At 36.3% G+C, this 23,908-nt stretch overlaps 1 long non-coding RNA gene across 1 annotated transcript in view; it reads left to right on the top strand.

Annotated features, from left to right (window-relative positions):
• The window catches only part of LOC143664582 (uncharacterized), a 116,478-nt gene that overhangs the window by 22,354 nt on the left and 70,216 nt on the right, over window positions 1-23,908 (top strand). The gene's annotated exons all lie outside the window — the stretch shown is intronic.

The raw sequence follows: 23,908 nt of genomic DNA, 5'->3' as shown, positions 1-23,908 counted from the left end.
CTGATATTTGAAAGTTAGGAACTAATTCAAGTTTTTAAACAGCAACACAGTTCAAACAAAATTTCACATGAGTCAGATCTGAACCACAGAGCTTTATTTCACATTCTCTGTTCTATCTAATCACTTTATTTTACAATTAGGAAAACACATGCAGAGAGAAAATCTCTTTCCCAGAGCCAAGTAATTGGATCTCAGGAGCACTGATTCACCTTCTTGGGTCACTCTTTGTAAATCATCATATTGTCCTCATTTGAGTATAATATGTGGATAGTTTCAAATTCCCTGTCATTTCTGCCACACTGTTTTTGTCCAACGGCTACATACACATGAGGAAATCCCTGCATTCATCTCTACCAGGCTCAATTGAATCCTTTCAGCTAGTCTTTGGAGCAGAGGATTTGAATTTACCTTTCCCACAAAAAGGTAATACTTCTGGAAATGTGCTTGAGGACACAAACTTAGTATATTATTTCAACATTAAATTCACACCACCTCCCTCCACAAAACAGATGAATAAATTCTACTTCTACTTTCAAAGGGAATAATTTTTGTATGATGCTGACTAAGGCAAAACTCCCATGAAACCTGAATGATGCTGATCTGGGCCAAACAAAAACGATCTGTGATAAGAACTGGCAGGCAAATTCTAGCAGGGCCTTTGTCCATTCATTTAGAAAAGCTTAGTTTCTCTTTCATAGAGCTACTGAAGGAGAACTCATATTGAAAGCTGTGATTATTGTTCTAGCCAGGATTCATAAAGAGACTGAACAGCTGCACACTTTATTAGATCTAATCTAAATACCTGCTCCTTGTATTTTTGTGCTGGGAGATATTTATGTTATCAATTCAACTTTATACTAACCATCAGGAAGAACACTCCCTGTAGCTCTGCTGACTCAAAATAATGACTTGTAAGGGAGCTCTAATGACAGAACAAGGGGGCAATTATAGACACAGCGTGAGACTTGGAATAACTGTGTGATGTATTTTGTGCTGTTGATTGACCTCATGTTCAAGTTCGTTTGTGCCACACTATTGTAGATATGGCCTATGCCTCAGGGCACATGCCTTGTTAATTTCAATATAAGCAGACAGAATGGATTAGATCAGATCGCTGAAACAAAACACAAAGCTGCACCAGGGCTTGGCGGATAAGTGATGGCACACTGAGGTCTACCAGAAGGAACCTTCAAACCTCTTTCAGGGAAGAATGAGAAGTTAGAGTAATCGATATGGAGCGTTGCTCCATTTCTACTCTTGGGATAACTAAAACAGGTTATATCTTCATACATCTTTACATAATTGTGGTGGCTGCTGGGAGGACTTAGAATTCATTGTAAAATGAGAGAGGGATAGGAAAGCAAAGACAGCACAAGAATTCAATATAAAATAAGGTTACTCTGAGATGCCCATAGGTTGTATTGCTTTAGAGTAAAAACCATTTGGCAGTCTATCTTCTGTGCATGTCACTTTGAAATACACTCCTGCTATGCAGTAATTCACTGGATAGGAAAGGGGGAAATGTCTTTTTTGATGGGTTGTCTATAATTCCAATTCCAAGCATCCTTACATAAATTGGGAGAAAGGGGTAAAAGGAGGGAAGTGTAGGAAAGAAATTGTTGTTTGTTTGCTATCAGTGTGAATGCCTACCAAAAAAAGAACAGCTTCTCTTAGTTTGCTGTGTACTAAATTATAAAAGGAATTCAAGTACAAAATGATATTGCAGACTGGCTTGGAAAACAACATGGGATAACTGGCACTTACGCAATTTCTCAGAAATACAGCTTAGATTCTAAATTGGCTGAAAAAGGTGTTCCAAAATAGTCATTTCATCAGTCTTGGTTGTTTGCTAATAGTACCGTCTAGTCGACTCTGCTTCACACATCCAAAGTGACTGTTAGAAAAACCTACAAAAGTCTTGATAAAAAACTTGAAATCAGTGTTTTCTAAGTCATATTAGGAAGCATGCATCTCTGCTCTTCTATTGTTAGAAAAATAGTGTTTGAAAAAAAGTACAACTAATATCTAACATTAAAAGAAAAAGCATCTTACTCAGAATATTCTAATAAATTCTCATCCTTAACTGCCAAGTGATTAAAAATGGAAATCTTTTCAATATTCATCTGGCCTGAAAAATGTAGGCTGGAAACAGGTCATAACTGAAACTGCAGTTTAATGTAAGAGCTTTTCTAGGAAGGAACAAGATGCTTTCCTATATGCTATCCAGCCTATTTTTGTTTCAGCAATTAGAGAAGGAATAGGGCATGTATGCTCAAACATAGAGCATTTTTTTTAAATTGATTTTCAATAGACGATGTTTTAAAAAATAATAGTAAATTTTCTTCAAAACACTAGTCAGATAATACATATTGGTTTTCAACAGTGTTTAGAAAAATAATCATATGTGGATTTTCAGTTTTCTCTGAAAAAATCAATTTCTGACCAAAAGTCCTTGCTTTAGTAAAAATGATTCCTCTCCACTGAGGCCTTATATTTTACTAACACAGGAGTAATAAATAAGATACAGGCAATCCTAATAAAACAAGGATAGCACAACTGATTGAGTCATTAAATCTAAGTCACTTATATTCAATTTTATTTTTTAGCAGCACTACCACCATTTTTTCTTCAAACTAAGCCAAAGAGAGAACTCTCAAAAATAAGAGAGACAGTGGTATTATTTTACTAGTAAATGTTTTTTTAAGAAGTGTAAATTTATTTATTTTAATGTCAATGAGTTAGAAAATAAAGCCATTTTCATGGTAGCAATAATTAGAAATTGGATGATGCAGATAAAAGATTCTTCTTGTAACAACCTGAGAGTCAATCTGCTTCAGCATTATGTTTCTTTTAGTTGAAGAATTTTGGGTAAGAAAGCTTGTGTTTCAGGCATTTTTTTTTAACTGGGAAGCGTCTATTCATTGTTCATCCAATAACCATAAGGTGATTGTCCTCTGGACATTGATTACACCATTTTCAGTTCATGCATTTGGGGATGTTAGTGACTCTCCCTCTGTCGTGTTAGTCAGACTCGGCCATTTAGAGCCCCTTACTTTTCCTTGCTATTACAATTGTTACAAAACAGAGTATCTGACTCCTTTAAGATCCCTTAGGGAGACCAACTCTGCACACTCTCTGCTGCTATTGAAAGAGAACTGAATTGCAACCTGGAAGCATTGAACCCAGAACTGTTTGCAGCCATCCTACCATTATATACAGCCTGAGAATATCTCCATAAAATAAGAAGACAGCTCCACAAGATGATGTAAAAATAAATTCTGGCACATTCATTCTTCTAGTAATTCTTTTATTCAACAAATATTTGTTGCCCATTGACTGTGGACCAGGGCAGTTACAGATAATAGTAGCAAATAAAAGAAAAAAATGCTTTTGTTCCTATGATGACTACTTCATAATGGGTAGCTGGGTATTGAAAATTTAAAAATAATATCAGAGTGATATAATGGCTTGGAAAGAATAAAGCAATGTATACTAAGAAAGGATGATGAGGCAGATAGTAGAGCAGCCTAGGGTTACATTACTATATGGTCGGAAGCATGGATCAGCAGACTATAGCCATTGGATAAAATTTTGTTCTACCTTTTTAAAGTGTTCCTTAAAAGAAAAAGAGATAGAAAGAGAATATATAACAGCAGCCATATGTGGCTAGCAAAGCCTGAAATAGTTACCGTATGGCTGTTTTAGGAAAAAAAAATTGCTGATCCCTGGTCTACCAAAACAATCACCAAGAATTCCTCTTATTCCTCCATGAGCATGCCATTCATCCCATGAAAAAGCAACATCCATTTCTTCACTTTTTGAATCTGAGCTGGCCTTGTAAAAATGTTGGCCAATAAAATGAGGTAGAAGAAACATTCTGGGAAGTCCAAGCCAAGCCTTGAGAGGAATTATAGTTTTCACTTTTACTCTTGAAAGTCAGACACCATGTAAAGAAATCAAGGCTACCCTGTGAGAAAGCCTGCATGAAGAGAGATGCCCTGAAGGACAGAGAGCATGCATACAGGGAAGCAATATGGAGAACCAAAGCATCTCAGTCAGTACCAAGACTCTAGACATAGGAGGGAAACCCTATTTGCCCTTCCAGCCCCAGTCAAGGCACTCTAGCCAGCATCATTTGGAACAGAAATCAGTCAGCCTTACTAAAAACCCAGTGGGAATTCCTGTCTCATGAAATCCTGGACAATGAAATGGTTGTTTTTTTGTAGGCTACTCATCTCTGGAGTATTTTATTTTTCAGAAATAGATAAATGAAACACAAATTGGCACCAGAATTGAAGTGCTGCTGTGACAGAAGCCTAAAACACATAGTGTTGTCTTTGGAATCAGGTGGCAGGTTGAAGGAAGGTTGAAAGAGCACTGAAAAAAAAATGCTGTTAAAGAGTGAAGAAAGGATGAGCTGTGTTACACAGTGGTAGAGCAGTTGACAACATTTGTGAATCTAGCCACCATTTTTAGGCATAAGATTGAAAGTGATAGTTGGCTTCATAAAGTTGTATATGATGAAGTGTAAGAAGAGAGAGATGAAATGAAGAAGTTGTTCCATTTCCAAGCAGAATTTAGAGAATTAGAGGAATTTAGAGGAAAAAGAATTGTAGAGGAAGAATTTAGTGTAATTTAGAAGAAAGTACCCAGGACAGTTTCTCCAGTCAGAAAAAGAAATGTTTTCAAATTCATAATTGCCTCCAAGTAAAGATCAAACCAAGGATGTGGCCATATGACATCTCAGAAACATTAATTGATTATTCCTACTCGGCTAAATTAAGATAAAACCATGGTTCCTAAAACATTGTCCCACAACCTGAAGTGTCAAAGTAGATAAATATATAGTAAATCTTGACAAACAAATGTGTGTGTGTGTGTGTGTGTGTGTGTTGTGTTAATATGGCTTTTGGGTCATGGAGTATAGTCTGATAAGATATATGAAATGTCCACAAATATTTTAAGAGCATTATACTGGTAGAAGCAATGGCAGACTGGATTAAAAGGGATTGAGATAGTTAAAATGAAAGGAGGCCTCTGGATCCCCAACTTTCAATGGGTAGGAAACAAGGAAGAAGGCTGCTAAACTGCAAATACAGGACTTCTCATTGAGCCATGAGTCAAGGAAAACAATGCTCTCTACAGAACAAATCTCAAGGAGCAGCAAAACCAGGCCCTAATGAGAAGCATTCTCTTGAATAGGGCAGCACGTGGCAGGTACACAGATGTGTTTTAGGATTGCTATGGACCAGTGACTGCTATGTCCCTCCTTCCTCCGATCCTTGAATGGAAGTATCTATTGCAATTAGCTTGTCCTGTTTCACCATTGTCTGTTGACATGAGTAGAGGGTGGAGGGTAGAGATGACTTGGCCTATAGTTCACAAGTCTCTAGATCAAGAGGAGCCACAGTCAAGAAGGCTTACCCTCTACAAATGAAATGTAGATCACAAGACACTGAATTTTGGTTATGATGCTACAATTGGAAAAGATTTAGGGAGTCGTTAAGGGACGGAATGTAAAAGAGTATGGCCAGAGGTGGATTGTGGCAGCAAAAAAGGCCACCAACATTATCAAATCTCTGGTCATGCCACCTGCATCAAATCCCATCAAGAGCTGGAGTCAGTTTCCCTACCACTCGAATCTAGGGTGGTCTTGTGACTTGTAGTGACCAGCAAAATGAGATGAAAATGACATTCTGAGACTACTCAAATGTGCGGTTGAAGGCTTATATGTATAAGTCCTAGGCAACCTTATAGCTTCAGCTTTCACTCTTGGAGCCCAGCTCCTATTTAGCAAGACTATCATACCCTAGAAAAAAACAAATGGAGAGAGATGCTCCAGAGGATGAGAGATCACAGGAGGAGAGAAGTCAAGTGGAGGAGAATTAAGGTATCCCATCTGCTAGCCAGCACCAAGGTCCTAGACATGTCAGTGAAGCCATACCAGCCATCCAACCCCAATCGATCTACCCAGCCAACCTCACATATAGCAGAGCCAAGATGCCCATGAGCGTTGCTTGAATTCCTGACAAACAAAAGCATGAGCAGTAAAATGGTTGTTTGAAGCCACTAATCTTTCTGGTGGTTTTTTACACAGTACTAGATTAGAAAAATACATTGTCTGTTTTAGATAGAGGAGTCAAACAAGTCTTACTGAGGAACTGACATTTGAGCTGAAACCTCAATGATATGGATAAGCAAACTAAGCTAAAACTAAGCATTCCAAGCAAACATAGTTAGAAAACTTAATTGATAATATGTTCTAGAAACTTCAAAAAGTTCACTAGATCTGGAGTGTGCATGTAATATGAAGAGCAGAAACAGACAAAATCAGTGATTTAGAACCAGATATTGTAGAACCTTTTAGTCCAGAGAAAGGAACTTAAATTTTAAGTGTGTTAGAATTCCTGGGTCAAGCACGCTGCACCAGAACTTTTACATTTCATGAACCAAAAAATTATTTTTCACACTCTCTAAGTTTGTCAAATTTACATGTGAAAGAATCCTAATTAATACAATCTGATTTAGCCAGTGATGAATTAAAAAGTGAAAGTGTTTTAACACCTTATCTTGAAATCTTAGGATAGTATCCCATTAAATATGAAAGACAAGACAAACTGTATCCTAATATTTAAGTGCTGCACAAACACAGGTTCCCCTACCAGGAATAACACACTGGGTTCCCCAGCATGTTCAAATTTTGTAGATTGTAAATGTTGATATTTTAGATCATATTTTAATTACAGATTTAAAGCATATTAAGGACATATTGTTAAGAGAGTGGTGCTACGGTGGCTTCGTGGCAGAATTCTCGCTTGTCGTGCTGGAGATTTGGGTTCGATTCCCAGTGCCTACCCATGCAAAATAAATAGATTAATTAATTAATTAATTAATTTTTAAAAAACATATTGTTAAGAGTGGGAATCAATGGTGATGGTGGAATTCTACAGAGAAGGTAGGGTTTAACAAGTGGGTATGAATGCTGAATCACTATATTGATATTTCTTTCAGTCTCCGATATCTTTGAGCACCTACAAGTAAAAACTTAAAATTATGGGATTGTAACCCATACCAAACTCTGAAATCTATTCTATAACTCATTGTTGTGATGTACTTTGAATTTATTGCTTTTTTGTATATATGTTCTTTTTCACAAAAAAGAAAAAATAGTTGATGATAAATGCACAGCTATATGATGATACTATGGACCATTGATGGTACACTTCGGATGATTACATGGTATGTGAATATATAGTATATTTCAATGAAAAATTAAAATAAAAACAAAAAAACGTATTGTTAAGTTGAAGGGAAAAAGTTTAACATTATGGAACGCCTGAATTGCCTTTCCATGAAACCAAGTTTGAAAACTGCAGTTTTAATTTCAAAGGTAGATGTTACTCCCTTTTATTTTTAATGTTTCAATTTCATAGAATGATGAAAAATTGAGTTGAGGAGAGACCAACAGATGGGAAAAATAAGCTTATATTTCTATGTATTGCATATCCACAGCACTGGTGTACTTAAAACGTTTGAAACGATTGGAAAAATCATCTTGAGAGTCTCAATACTTCAGATGCCAGCCTCCATCCCCACACATAAATTATATTTTCATCTTGCTTTCACTGGAACCATCCTAACTCCATTTTCAATGTGAATTAGAATTTAAATTGCTACCCTACATGCCTGAAGGTGACTCAGTAGGGAATAGAAGAGAGAATCATTGTGATATAGATAAACTTGGTGATAACTGTCAAATAAACAAAAAGAGTACCCTGTAAATGTGATTGACTCCTTTTTTATGATGCAGCCAGTTGAACAGCTGAATCAAAAATAATTGTGGAGACACAGAGACTAAAAATAACACTGAAAAGCATTGTGGTATGATTTTTCTATTTAAAGCCTTATTAAGACAATTTCCATTTCTAATTACAAATGCAAATAATGGATCTATACTCTTGCATATCAGAGTATTTATTTATTCATCCTTCATTTTTGCACATTTCTGATTCCCATATATGTTGGTCAAAATGTTTTCATTTCCAGGTGATAAGAAATACAAATCAAATTAGATTTAACAGAATGTAAAAAAATCATTTATTAACTTGCTTAACTAAATATTCCCAGGCTTCACTCATGGATGTGGAGCTGGATCCTTAAATGAGACTCTCTCCATCTCTTTGATGTACTTTCCAATGCTCCGGCTTCATTCTCAAAAAACTTTTCTCCATGAGGTAGCACTAGAAGTTCATAGGTTTATAGTCTTTCAGGTTCAAATCCAGTAAAAAAGTAAGTATCTTTCTTCCAAGCACTCCAGCAAAATTCCGAGGATTAGTTTGGATGGCCCATGTGCCTGATCCTTAATTAATCACTGCAGCTGGAAGGAAACAATACTTGGATTTGCCAAGTCTAATATGCTACTGAGTCTTGAGTAAACTAAACTCCAGCAGCAGTGGAAATTTGACTTATTCATTTAATGTTCATTACAGACATCACTGCAAGGAATATTCTCACATATGTCTTTGCATTCTTTATTGATTAATTTAATAGAACAAATTCCTAGAAGTGGTATTGCTACATGAAAGGTTATACATATTTTAAAGCTATTTTTAAAAAATGTATAAAATTGCCTCCAAGAAGATTAGTATTAATTCATGTTTCAGTGGGTAGTGTTTGAATTTTCCTTTACATATTCTCATCAAATCTAGGTATTATCATTTTCTTGCTGATCTTTGCCATTTTGAAAGACAAAATAAACTACTTTATGTTCATATAATCTTAATTACCAGTGAAGCTAAACATTATTTTTATGTCCCATCATAATTTGCTTCTCTGCCTTTTTTAGCTGCTTATTTTTATATTGTCTCCATATAAATATTAGTTTGTTGGTTATTTTTTATGATTTATTTATAAGAACCGTAAGTATATTCATTCAGTTGATTAAAAAATATTATTGAGCTTTATGCCAGGAATAATTGCTTTGGTGCTCAGACTACAACAGCGAACAAACATGAAAATCCTTAGCTCAATACGTATTTCTGCAAACATTTAAATATCTTGAAATTTTGAAACCAAAGCAAGTTGAGAGAATGTATATAAGGTTCCCCTAGTTTCAAGGATTGCTAGCATTTTGCAACATTTTTCATTCTCTATCTCTATATACACATCACACGCACACACATACACACGCAAAAGCACGTGAGGGTGCACAGATGTTTTAGTTGAACCATTTGAAAAGTAGGTTGCAGATATTGGTACTTTATCCCTAAATACTTCAGCAAATATCTCCTCCATAACTGCAGCACGATAATTATACCCTGGAAATTTGACTTTGATGATATTATCATAAAGAGTCATATTCAAATTTTTCCCATTGTCTCCAAATTATTCTTTATAGGTTTTTTTTTTTAAAAATTGAGGATCGAATCAGATCAAGAATTACATTCAGTTGCTATGATTCTTATTTCCTTTAGTTCAGAATTTTTCTTTTCTTTCATTATATAGACATTTGTGAAGAAGTAAGGCCAGTTTTCTTGTAGAATGTTTTGCAATCTGGATTGGTGTAATTCCAGATTAGTGTGTTTGGATTCCATTTAAACATTTTAGGTAAGACTACCATGTACCTCAATTTGTACACTTGCCATTATGTTATGCCAAGTGGCACATGATGTTCATTTTTTCCATTATTGGTGATGATTAGTTTGATCTCTTAGTTAAGATGGTATGCTTAGGCGCCCACGGCCCGCAGCAGCCGACCCGCCCGCCCTCCTTGTCCCCTCTTTGTCCGCCGGCCCGCCGCGCGGCGCCCACGTCCCGCAGCAGCCAACCCGCCTGCCCTCCTCTTCCCCTCTTTGTCCGCCAGCCTCTCCCCTCTTCCCCCTCCTGCTACGGCGGCTCTCCAACCACCACGGTGCCCTCTTCTGCCTTCACCGGCTCCTCCGCCACTGGCCTCGACAGCCTTGCCACCCTCACTTTCCTCCTCCAGAACAGTTACTGGGGGAGTGGAGACAATAAGAGCAGCTCCCGGAGCCACGACGGAGATCAAAGGGATGGCGTACCCCATCCTGGAACGGCTGACTGTCTGGGAGAACCAGCTCCGGTGAGAACACCAAGGGACGCGGGCTTTCCTGGGCGGGACGGCAAGCGGCCGGAATCCCTCCCTTCCTCCTTCCCAGGCCAGCTGGCAGAATTGGGCAGGCGGTCCCCTTGGGCTGCGGCGACTGGCGCCCCCACCACGCGAGGCCCCCCAGACCAACTGAGAGAGTTGGGTCGGAAATCCCCAGACTGCGAAGAACAGTGACCGGGGGGTCCCTTCCAAACACGTGACTCCCCGGTCCGGCTGGGAACAGTGCACTCTCCCGGGCTGCGACAGCTGGCACCCTCCTGCCACGCTTGGCGCCCCGGGCCGACTAGGTAATTCGGCCGGACGCTCTCCCGTGCTGTGGCGGCCGGCGACCCTCCCCGCGTTCGGAACCCCGGGCCGGCTGGCACTCATCCAAGATGATTCAGTTGCCGAACCTCCCCTATGGCGAGAATTTTCCAGAGTTAAAGGACCCACAGCAACTTTCACTGGTGGAACCCGTAGACAAACGTGTGCCACGAGCGCCACCTACTGGGCAGGATAAGAAAAACAGAACCCAGAGATTTCACAGAAAAATCTTTCAACCTGTGGGGTCCAACACCCAGGGAAATCTGACTAAATGCCCAGATGCCAACAGAAGATAACGGATCACGCTCAGAAAATTGAAAATATGGCCCAGTCAAAGGAACAAACCAATAGTTCAAATGATACAGAAGCTGAGACAACTAATGCTGAATATACGAACAGAAATGGAAAACCTCTTCAAAAACGAAATCGATAAATTGAGGGAGGACATGAAGAAGACATGGGCTGATCAAAAAGAAGAAATAGAAAAACTGAAAAAACAAATCACAGAGCTTATGGAAGTGAAGGATAAAGTAGAAAAGATGGTAAAAACAATGGATACCTACAATGACAGATTTAAAGAGACAGAAGATAGAATTAATGATTTGGAGGATGGAACATCTGAATTCCAAAAAGAAACAGAAACTATCCGGAAAAGAATGGAAAAATTTGAACAGGGTATCAGGGAACTCAAGGACAATGTGAACCGCACAAATATACATGTTGTGGGTGTCCCAGAAGGAGAAGAGAAGGGAAAAAGAGGAGAAAAACTAATGGAAGAAATTATCACTGAAAATTTCCCAACTCTTATGAAAGACCTAAAATTACAGATCCAAGAAGTGCAGCGCACCCCAAAGAGATTAGACCCAAATAGGCATTCCCCAAGACACTTACTAGTTAGAATGTCAGAGGTCAAAGAGAAAGAGAGGATCTTGAAAGCAGCGAGAGAGAAGCAATCCATCACATACAAGGGAAACTCAATAAGACTATGTGTAGATTTCTCAGCAGAAACCATGGAAGCTAGAAGACAGTGGGATGATTTATTTAAGTTACTAAAAGAGAAAAACTGCCAACCAAGACTCCTATATCCAGAAAAATTGTCCTTCAAAAATGAGGGAGAAATTAAAACATTTTCAGACAAAAAGTCACTGAGAGAATTTGTGACCAAGAGACCAGCTCTGCAAGAAATACTAAAGGGAGCACTAGAGTCAGATACAAAAAGACAGAAGAAAGAGGCATGGAGAAGAATGTAGAAAGAAGGAAAGTCAGATATGATATATATAATACAAAAGGCAAAATGGTAGAGGAAAATATTATCCAAACAGTAATAACTCTAAATGTTAATGGACTGAATTCCCCAATCAAAAGACATAGACTGGCAGACTGGATTAAAAAACAGGATCCTTCTATATGCTGTCTACAGGAAACACATCTTAGACCCAAAGATAAATTAGGTTGAAAGTGAAAGGTTGGGAAAAGATATTTCATGCAAATAACAACCAGAAAAGAGCAGGAGTGGCTATACTAATATCCAACAAATTAGACTTCAAATGTAAAACAGTTAAAAGAGACAAAGAAGGACACTATATACTAATAAAAGGAACAATTAAACAAAAAGACATAACAATCATAAATATTTACGCACCAAACCAGAATGCCCCAAAATACGTGAGGAATACACTGCAAACACTGAAAAGGGAAATAGACTCATATACCATAATAGTTGGAGACTTCAATTCACCACTCTCATCAATGGACAGAACATCTAGACAGAGGATCAATAAAGAAATAGAGAATCTGACTATTACTATAAATGAGCTAGACTTAACAGACATTTATAGGACATTACATCCCACATCAGCAGGATACAACTTTTTCTCAAGTGCTCATGGATCACTCTCAAAGATAGACCATATGCTGGGTCACAAGGCAAGTCTAAACAAATTTAAAAAGATTGAAATCATACACAACACTTTCTCAGATCATAAAGGAATGAAGTTGCAAATCAATAATAGGCGGAGTACCAGAAAATTCACAAATACGTGGAGGCGCAACAGCACACTCTTAAACAACAAGTGGGTCAAAGAAGAAATTGCAAGAGAAATTAGTAAATACTTCGAGGTGAATGAAAATGAAAACACAACATATCAAAACTTATGGGACGCAGCAAAGGCAGTGCTAAGAGGCAAATTTATTGCCCTAAATGCCTATATCAGAAAAGAAGAAAAGGCAAAAATGCAGGAATTAACTGTCCACTTGGAAGAACTGGAGAAAGAACAGCAAACTAATCCCAAAGCAAGCAAAAGGAAAGAAATAACAAAGATTAGAACAGAAATAAATGAAATTGAAAACAATAGAGAAAATCAATAAGACCAGAAGTTGGTTCTATGAGAAAATCAATAAGATTGATGGGCCCTTATCAAGATTGACAAAAAGAAGAAGAGAGAGGATGCAAATAAATAAGATCAGAAATGGAAGAGGAGACATAACTACTGACCTCACAGAAATAAAGGAGGTAATAACAGGATACTATGAACAACTTTACGCTAATAAATACAACAATTTAGATGAAATGGATGGGTTCCTGGAAAGACATGAACAACCAACTTTGACTCAAGAAGACATAGATGACCTCAACAAACCAATCACAAGTAAAGAGATTGAATTAGTCATTCAAAAGCTCCCTAAAAAGAAAGTCCAGGACCAGACGGCATCACATGTGAATTCTATCAAGCATTCCAGAAAGAATTAGTACCAACTCTCCTCAAACTCTTCAAAAATATCGAAGTGGAGGGAAAACTACCTAATTCATTCTATGAAGCCAACATCACCCTCATACCAAAACCAGGCAAAGATATTCCAAAAAAAAATTGTTCATAATATCCTGTTATTACCTCCTTTATTTCTGTGAGGTCAGTAGTTATGTCTCCTCTTCCGTTTTTGATCTTATTTATTTGCATCCTCTCTCTTCTTCTTTTTGTCAATCTTCATAAGGGCCCATCAATCTTATTGATTTTCTCATAGAACCAACTTCTGGTCTTATTGATTTTCTCTATTGTTTTCATGTTTTCAATTTCATTTATTTCTGCTCTAATCTTTGTTATTTCTTTCCTTTTGCTTGCTTTGGGATTAGTTTGCTGTTCTTTCTCCAGTTCTTCCAAGTGGACAGTTAATTCCTGCATTTTTGCCTTTTCTTCTTTTCTGATAAAGGCATTTAGGGCAATAAATTTGCCTCTTAGCACTGCCTTTGCTGCGTCCCATAAGTTTTGATATGTTGTGTTTTCATTTTCATTCACCTCGAAGTATTTGCTAATTTCTCTTGCAATTTCTTCTTTGACCTACTGGTTTTAGGAGTGTGTTCTTGAGCCTCCACGTATTTGTGAATTTTCTGGCACTCGGCCTATTATTTATTTCCAACTTCATTCCTTTATGATTCGAGAAAGTGTTGTGTATGATTTCAATCTTTTTAAATTTGTTTAGACTTGCTTTGTGACCCAGCATATGGTCTATCTTTGAGAGTGATCCATGAGCACTTGAGAAAAAGTTGTATCCTGCTGATGTGGGATGTAATGTCCTATAAATGTCTGTTAAGTCTAGCTCATTTATAGTAATAGTCAGATTCTCTATTTCTTTATTGATCCTCTGTCTAGATGTTCTGTCCATTGATGAGAGTGGTGAATTGAAGTCTCCAACTATTATGGTATATGAGTCTATTTCCCTTTTCAGTGTTTGCAGTGTATTCCTCACGTATTTTGGGGCATTCTGGTTCGGTGCGTAAATATTTATGATTGTTATGTCTTCTTATTTAATTGTTCCTTTTATTAGTGGATTGTGTCCTTCTTTGTCTCTTTTAACTGTTTTACATTTGAAGTCTAATTTGTTGGGTATTAGCATAGCCACTCCTGCTCTTTTCTGGTTGTTATTTGCATGAAATATCTTTTCCCAACCTTTCACTTTCAACCTAATTTATCTTTGGGTCTAAGTTGTGTTTCCTGTAGACAGCATATAGAAGGATCCTGTTTTTTAATCCATTCTGCCAATCTTTGTCTTTTGATTGGGGAATTCAGTCCATTAACATTTAGTGTTATTACTGTTTGGATAATATTTTCCTCTACCATTTTGCCTTTTGTATTATATATATCATATCTGACTTTCCTTCTTTCTACACTCTTCTCCATACCTCTCTCTTCTGTCTTTTCGGTTCTGACTCTAGTGCTCCCTTCAGTATTTCTTGCAGAGCTGGTCTCTCGGTCACAAATTCTCTCAGTGACTTTTTGTCTGAGAATGTTTTAATTTCTCCCTCATTTTTGAAGGACGGTTTTGCTGGATATAGGAGTCTTGGTTGGCAGTTTTTCTCTTTTAGTATTTTAAATATATCATCCCACTGTCTTGCTTCCATGGTTTGTGCTGAGAAATCTACATGTAGTCTTATTGGGTTTCCCTTGTATGTGATGGATTGTTTTTCTCTTGCTGCTTTCAAGGGCCTCTCTTTCTCTTTGACCTCTGACATTCTAACTAGTAAGTGTCTTGGAGAACACCTGTTTGGATCTATTCTCTTTGGGGTGTGCTGCACTTCTTGGATCTGTAATTTTAGGTCTTTCATAAGAGTTGGGAAATTTTCAGTGATAATTTCTTCCATTAGTTTTTCTCCTCTTTTTCCCTTCTCTTCTCCTTCTGGGACACCCACAACACGTATATTTGTGCGTTTCATATTGTCCTTAAGTTCCCTGATACCCTGTTCAAATTTTTCCATTCTTTTCCGGATAGTTTCTGTTTCTTTTTGGAATTCAGATGTTCCATCCTCCAGATCACTAATTCTATCTTCTGTCTCTTTAAATCTGTCATTGTAGGTATCCGTTGTTTTTTCCATCTTTTCTACTCTATCCTTCACTTCCATAAGCTCTGTGATTTGTTTTTTCAGTTTTTCTATTTCTTCTTTTTGATCAGCCCATGTCTTCTTCATGTCCTGCCTCAATTTATCGATTTCGTTTTTGAAGAGGTTTTCCATTTCTGTTCGTATATTCAGCATTAGTTGTCTCAGCTTCTGTATCATTTGAACTATTGGTTTGTTCCTTTGACTGGGCCATATTTTCAATTTTCTGAGCGTGATCCGTTATCTTCTGCTGGCGTCTGGGCATTTTGTGAGATTTCCCTGGGTGTTGGACCCAACAGGTTGAAAGATTTTTCTGTGAAATTTCTGGGTTCTGTTTTTCTTATCCTGCCCAGTAGGTGGCGCTCGTGGCACACGTTTGTCTGTGGGTCCCACCAGTAAAAGGTGCTGTGGGTCCTTTAACTTTGGAAAACTCTCGCCGTGGGGAAAGTTTGCCAGCTGAAGCAGCTTGGAAGTGTGCCAGGCGGCCCGGGTGTCCAAACGCGGGGAGGGTCGCCAGCCGCCGCAGCCTGTGAGAGCGCCCGTCTGAATTTCCTAGTCAGTCTGGGGTGCCAAGCATGGCAGGAGGGCACCAGCCGCAGCGGCCTGCCCGGGAGAGTGCACCATTCCCAGCCGGACCGGGGAGTCACGTGTTTGGAAGCGACCCCCCCGGTCACCGTTCTCCGCGGCCTGGGGATTTCCAATCCAATTCTCTCAGTTGGTCCGCAGGGCCGCCCGAAGTGGGGACGCCAGCTGCCGCAGCTTGAGGGGACCGCCTGCCCAATTCTGCCAGCTGGCCCGAGAAGGAGGAAAGGAGGGACTCCTGCCGCTTACCGCCCTGCCCGGGGAAGCCCACGCCCCTCAGCAATCTCACCGGAGTGGGTTCTCTCAGCCAGTCAGCCATTCCAGGATGGGGTACACTGTCTTTTTGATCTCTGTCATGGCTCCGGGATCTGTTCTGTATTGTTTCTACTCCCCTAGTAGCTGTTCTGGAGGAGGAACTAAGATCCGCGCATCTTACTAAGCCACCATCTTCTGCACCTCTATCTGTATTCATTTTAGTGTTTGCCATTTCACCTTTCTAATTCAATCAACTTTGGGATATGTAAATCATTCACACTGTTCAAAATCAGAACTTTGTGAAAAGTATTCTCAGAGAAGTTTCACCTATATCTATATACTTTCCACTTGTTCCTATATACCTCGTATAAGTAGCAAGCATGCTCTCCAAATTCCTTGCTTCCATCCTTTGGGCCATTTTGTCATATATTTTGTTTTGTTTTTTATTTTTCACATGGCAGGCACCGGGAATCAAACCTGGGTCTCTGGCATGGCAGGCAAGAATTCTGCCACTGAGCCACCATTGCCAAACCTGTCGTCATACATTTTGCTGTTACATATGCTATAGACAAAACATACATTGTTACTATTCTCTTTTCTTTTTTTGATTTAGAGCAATTAAAAATAAGAAAAGAAATTTTTATTTCTTTTTATCGATGCCATTTTCAGTACTCTTCGTTTGTTTGTGTAGAAAAAAAAGTAATTGCTGCTATCATAATCTTTTCTCTGAAGAACTTTCTTTAACACTTCTTATAGCACAGGTCTGATGGTAATAAAGTTGCTGCTTTTGCTTTTCTGAAGGTCTTCCTAAGCAGTATGAAATTGCTTGAATATAGATCGTGATAAATTAAAAGATTAATTAAAGATTAATTGATTATTTACTTGTAAACCCTAGGACAATGACTAATATTTTAAAATTTTTATTAAATTTTAAATATAAATTATATTTATATTAATTATAAATAATAATCAAATAAAGCAGAGACAATGGTATAATAAAAATATCAACCCAGAGGTAGACAGAAAAAGTGAAAAAGAATTAAAGAACAAGTGGAAAATAGAAAACTAGAGGGTAGGATTAGTTTAATCATATCAGTAATTGTGTTAAATGTAAATGGTCTAAACATACCAATCAAATGAAAGAGCTTTTCAGATTAAATAAACATGCAGGACTCAGGCATACACCGTCTCTATATTCAGCCTTTCGTTATCCAATGGAAACTTGGAACCTTTCTTGTTTTCATAAACTTAAAACTACTGACCAACCATTCTTCCTTGAAGCCTCTTATCCCTAGGCTTCTAGGTAAATTATTTGAGAACAAATCAAGTTCAGTCTAAATTTTACCACAAGATGTCTCTTTCAAATAGTACCCAAAATTTATATTGGTGTATAAGTATGCAAAGATCCCTGTGTTAAGTAGTGAATGCAATTAGAAAAAAAAAATAAAGGACAGGTTTCCATTAACCAATTAAGGAGATGTTCATGCCAATATAAAATTTTGTGTTAGTCTGACAAACAAGTTTTCACCTAACCAAACCATTTTGTACCTAAAAGTAGCTTACTTTCTTCTATCATTTGATTCTTTTAAAATTTCACATTGAATTCAATTGCCTTCAATAAAGATAGAACAGATTTGGGTAAACAACTGTATAATACAGTTTCATCATTTTTCCATACCGTTTAGTCTTCTTTCTTGATTAAATGTGGTTTTCTGTTTATATTTTTTTATTTTGCTTTGTTTTTGGTTATTAACAACTGATTGGCTTGTATAAGATAATAAATAATAATAAAGCATCCATTTAAGATTGTTATATGCTTCTACATCACCTAAATCAATAATGAAATTCATTCCATGGCTTAGGTCATTTTAAATGTAGGATGCAAATAAAATAACATAATGAAATATGTCTCCAAAGATGCTAAATTTTGTTTTGGCACAAATAAAATGATATCTGATTAATTAAATTAACTGGACGGCACCCTACATGACAACAGTCTCCATTTTGAAATTTCAGTTCACTCTGAAAAAGATGTGATTCTCCATTAACACTTAATAATACAGAGAAGGATGTCTAAGTTTGAGCTCAGTGTACTTTATTTCTTTAAAATCAGGTTTTAGTCAATTTCATTAATCAAACATATGCTAATGAAATATTATTAAGAAATATCTAACCATTGGAGACTACGTTAGAGGGAAAATCAAGCCTCAGGATTGCCTATAAACATAGCCTTCTTATGTTTTTTTAATAAATATGTTTGAAAACGTAGTATACTTTACCCAATTTAGCAAGCAGAAGAATAGGAAGGCATATTTTTGCACCTGTACCTTTCCAGTAGTGTAAACATGTATTGGCTTCAGGCCCCTTTGCCCACCTTCAAGAAAGCAAGAACGGTTAAGCAGCAGAGAGAAACATGACATATAAATACTACACAGCATAGAATTCTGGTTGTGTGGTCTTGCTATCTTCTACTATCCCATTTTTAGCGTATTTCCCTGTCCCATCGCTTTCTCCTTCCTTCTTCCTGTATATCTTCAGTTGTTTCAATAAACTATATGACATGAACAACTTAATAAGGTCTGTGAGGCTTTTTGTCCCATGTTCTTTGAGATAACCTGCTTGATGATGTATCTGGATGCTACCATTACATCCCGACAGTTTCTCACCTAAAAATAGGAATGGTAGCCATATAATAGTTTTAAAACCAAAATCTGGAAATCTTTCTAGGTTCTCTCCTTCCCTCAGCAGCTACACCCATCATTACCCTATCTTTTAAACACTGAATAAGTATTCTATCTCCCTACTACCACCATCCCCATCTTTAAGTTAAGACTTTTACTATCCCTTACTTAGTAGGGATAATAAAATTGAGTAGGTTGTGCTTCAGTAACAAACACAAATTTTTACAGGCTTAAAACACTGGCTTTGTTTCTCATTTATGTCTCATATTAGACAAAGGTCAATCTTTCTGTCACCCTCATTTCAGCACCCAGGCTGAAGAAGCAGCCACCATCTGCAAAGTTGCTGTAAGAAAAAGGTTAGTGCTAAATTAAACACTTGTTCTTAAATTTTCTACTCAAGTGGTTGTTTCACTTTTACTCACATTTGCCTAGCGAAAGTAAGTCACATAGCCTCTCCCAAGTTCAAGGAAGCAGAAAAATAGAATCTTAGGTGCCTGAAAGGAGAAATGTAAATGTTTGGAAAACAGCTGGAATGATTGCCACAGCTAGAAAAGTGGAATGGCTGCTTAACTTGTGTCCTCATAACTTTGACCTCTTCTGTCCATTTCATGATGTGTTGCAAAAGTGGTTTTAGTAAAATAACTGTGTCACCCAACCTCTTAATAATTCCTAATTGCCTAAGGTTTTAGGGTAACCATAACATGCATAACTATTCATGCTGAATAGTGGAGGTAGAGATAATATTCACCTGGTTTTGTGACAGTCTGTGACAAGTAATTTTCTATTCCTTTAGTGAAAATAAATCTGATCTTTAAAAGCCCATAGTACTCCAGAAGAGACAGCCTTGGTGAAACTTAACTATAATAATCCAGTTTTATCACTTAGTCTTATTTATTGTTGGTTCTTTTGAGTTCATCATTTTGTTTAATCTTTCCTACCTAAGAATAAAGGTAAAAGCTAACCTCCATAAATTCTAATTTACACTTAAAAAAATCTTTACTTTCATTGATTTTTCTCTAGTGGTTTTGTGTTTTCAATTTCATTGCCTTCTGCTTTTATTTTTGTTATTCCCAGCCTCATGTTTGATTGAGGTGTCTGTTAGTCTTCTTTTTCTAGCTTTATAAAGAGAAAGTTGAGATTCTTTTTTTAAGATCTTTCTTCTTACTCAATTAAAGTGTTCAATACTCCAGATTTCCCTTGAAGCACTGTTTCAGTTGCATCCCCACAATTTTAACATATTGTATTTTCATTTTTGTTCAGTTAAAAATATATTCTCATTTCCCTGGAGACTTTCTCCATGATCATTAGACTATTCAAATGTGTGTTGTTTAATCTCTGAGTGATTAGAGATTTTATGGTATCTTTCCATTGTTGATTTCTAGGTTAATTTCATTAGGTCAGAAAACATGTTTTGTATGATTTCTAGTCTTTTAAATGTGTTAGAGTTTGTTTTGTTATATAGGATATGAATTATCTTGGTAAATATTCAATGCGTATTTGAAAAATATGTGTGTTGCTGTTGTTTGGTGGAGTTTTCTACAAAGGTCAATTTCATTCAATTGGATGGTGCTTTTCTGTCTACTAGTTTCATAATTGTTCTATCAAATTTTTAAGTGTATATATATTTCAGATTTTTATGTTTTCTTAATAAATTGGCTCCTTTATCATTATATATAATGTTCACCTTTGTCCCTGGTAGTTAGGTTTGCTCTGAAGTCAACTTTTTCTGACACTGATAAGCCACTCTACCTTTCTTTGGATTAGTGTTCCCATCTTACATCTTTGTCTCATTTTTTTGCTTTTAGCCTACCTATACCATTGTGTTTTAAATGAGGTTCTTGCATATAGCACATAGTAGGATAACACTTTTTATCCATTCTGACAATATCTGTCTTTTAATTGATGTGTTTAGACCCTTTACATTTAGTATGCAACTATTGATATGTTTGGATTTAGGCTTACCATTTTATTATTTGTTTTCTTTTTTCCTCTGTTTTTCATTCTTCTTTTTCCCTAGCCCTACCTTTTTGGTGTTATGTAAACACTTGTTCATATTCTACTTTAATTTACCTACTGGTTTTAATTTTTTTTAGTATATTTCTTTGTATTTTTTTTTAGTGGATTCACTAAGGTTTCAATACTCATACTAAACTTTTCACACTCTACTTAGAATCACTATTTTAGCCCCTCAGTTGGACTGTAGAAAGTTTAAATAAATGTCCCTTTGGCTTCCATCTTTTATGATGTGGTTGTCGTATATTGTAAATATATGCATTGAAGATTCAATGAGCCAGCCATGTTATAATTTTTCTTTCAACTGTGAAACATATTTTAAATAATTCAGAAGGAAAAAATAGTCTACTATGTTTACTCAGATAATAACTGTTCTGTTTCTCTTCATTCTGAGATGCTTAATTTCCTTCTGGTATCACTTTACGCTGTACAAAGAACTTCTTTAAGCACATCTTCTAAATCAGGGCTGCTAAAGACAAATTCTCCTAGCTTGCTTTTTCTGAGAATGTATTCATTTCACCTCCATTTCTAAGGAATATTTTCACTGGGCATGAAATTCTGGAGCAACAATTCTATTTGTCAGCACTTAAAATACATTATTCTACTGCTTTCTGGTTTCCATAGTTTTTTATGAGATATCACAGGAATTTAAATTATTGATCTCATAAAAGTAATCCATCTTTTTCTTCTGGATGGTATAATTATTTTGCTTTTGCTTTAGTTTCCATCAGTTTGATTATGTTGTATCTGTATATAGATTTCTTTAGGTTTGTCCTGAATGGGGTTTTACTCTGCTTTTTGAATCTGCAGTTTTATGCCTTTTTGCCAAATGTGGGCAGTTTTTCAGTTATTATTTCTTCAATTTTTCTTTTCTGCACTGCCTCTTCCTCTTCTCCTTCTGGGACTCAGATGACAAATTATGTTTTGAGACCTCCCTCAGAAGCATAGATATGAAATTCTTATGTAAAATATTGGCAAACAAATCCAGCAATAAATGAAAAATATAACATGTAAAAGTTTATTTTATTTTAGGAATGCAAGTTTGTTTATCGTTATACAATCTAATATCAGTTCACCTCATTACACACATTAATGGAGAAATGTGAGATCAGCTCAATAAAGGTAGAAAAAACTTTCAATGTACTTTAACATTTGTTGATGTTTTAAAAAATCCCTTTGAATGCTAAAACCAAAAAGGAATTTAATTAACTTAATAAATGATTTCAGCATCATATCTATGCTAAAATATTTTTAAAATAGTCCCTTTAAAATCAGATACAATTCAAGGAAGCTAACTAGCACTCTTCAATGAAAAAGATAAAATATGCAAGAATCCAAAAGAAAGAAACAAAGAGATCATTAGTCACAGAAGATATGATGGTCTACCAAAAAAAAAAAAAATACCAAGAAACTAGAAATTAGTAGCATTATTATTGTTAAACAAGGAGGATGGATATAAGATCAATATACAAAAATCATCTGCATTTCTGTATGTAGCCAGAAAGAGAAATACATTTTCAAAAATATAATTTATTTTGGCAAAAGATGCACCTGGATATTTGATAAGCAGAGTATAAAACTACTTCAAAAGATATTGAACAAGATATAAATAAATGAACCAAACTCTACCTCATTTATGGAAAAAAAAATCCAATAGCATGAGGATGTCACTTCTCTCCAAACTGGTTTATAGGTTCACTGTAATCCAAATCAATGGCCCAACAGTGCTATTTGTGAAACAAATAATTAATTCTAAAATTTTATGAACTCACAAAGTGCCAAAAATATCCAAGAAATAAAATAAAGTGAGAGCTTGCTCTACCAGATGCCAATGTTTATAACTATGTTTAGTAATTCAGATAGTGCAGAATCATTCAAGGTATAGATAAATAAACAAGTTGAGTAGAATGCAGAGGACTCACACATATGTGGGAACTTGATAAATGGCAGAGCCAACACTACATACCAGTAGGAAATGAAAAATTATTCCATATAATTTTTCACACTATGAATATATATGAATTCCATATAATTGCTCACACTATGAACAAAACTCAGCTTCAGGTGAATTAAAGTCTTGTGTGTTGAAGGTAAATTCAAAGCCCTTTTAGAAAAGAATAAAATATTTACTTAAGAAAGTTTACCAAGAAACAAAAGATATTGACAATGAAATTCTAAAATAATAAATTAAATAAACTTGTGCTATTCAAAGTGTGATATACTGACCTCATGAATTAACTGCTTTGAGTAGCACTGAATTAAATCAGTTTAAAATTAATCAGAGGGTGTTGGATATAAAATAAAACCAGGAGAAAAGATTTCTAATATATTTAATCCACAAAAAAAAGTAATATAAATTAAAATATCTATAAATCAACATTAAAAATACTTACAGAAAAATGGGCCAATGAAGGAATAGGCATTTCACAACAGATAAAAGTGATGAGCATAAACACAAAAAGCATAAGAAATGATGTTCAACCTCACTCTTAATAAGGGAAATGCATATTGAGTCTAATAGATACAGACTAACCTCAGCAGAATTAACACCAACATTCAGACAGTACCATGTATTGGTGAGGACATAGGGAGTGTGTACTTGTATTCCCTATTGTATGTAAATTGGGACAGTGGCTTTGGGGGTGGGAAGTCTGACAGCTAATAGAATTAGAAGATTTTAGAATATGAATCATTGTGTTTTTGCAATTCAGAGTGGTTCGTGGACCAGCAGAACTGGCCTCCCCTGCTACCCTTAAAAATGCAGAATATCAAGCTGAACCCCAAACTCCCTAAATCAAAATGAATATTTTAACAAGATCTCCGGGTGATTTGTATGCACATTAGTGCAGTTTGAGATGCAGCATTGCTCTGGTGAAAGTCTTGCATATAGTTCACAGAAGAGTTGTCTGTAATAGCAACTTACTGCAAACAACCTCAATAACTTTCACAAGTAAATGGATAATTAATTTGTGGCATATCCACTTTAATACGTCAGCAGTGAATGTAAATGATCTAGTGCATCGTGTGTGAATATGAATAAATCTCAAAAACAATTTCCAGAAGAAATTAGGAAATTTA

Source organism: Tamandua tetradactyla, chromosome 20, assembly GCF_023851605.1.
Source record: "Tamandua tetradactyla isolate mTamTet1 chromosome 20, mTamTet1.pri, whole genome shotgun sequence".
Taxonomy (NCBI): domain Eukaryota; kingdom Metazoa; phylum Chordata; class Mammalia; order Pilosa; family Myrmecophagidae; genus Tamandua; species Tamandua tetradactyla.
The sequence above is the reverse complement of the archived record's forward strand: the minus strand, read 5'-3'. Positions and strand labels throughout refer to the sequence as shown.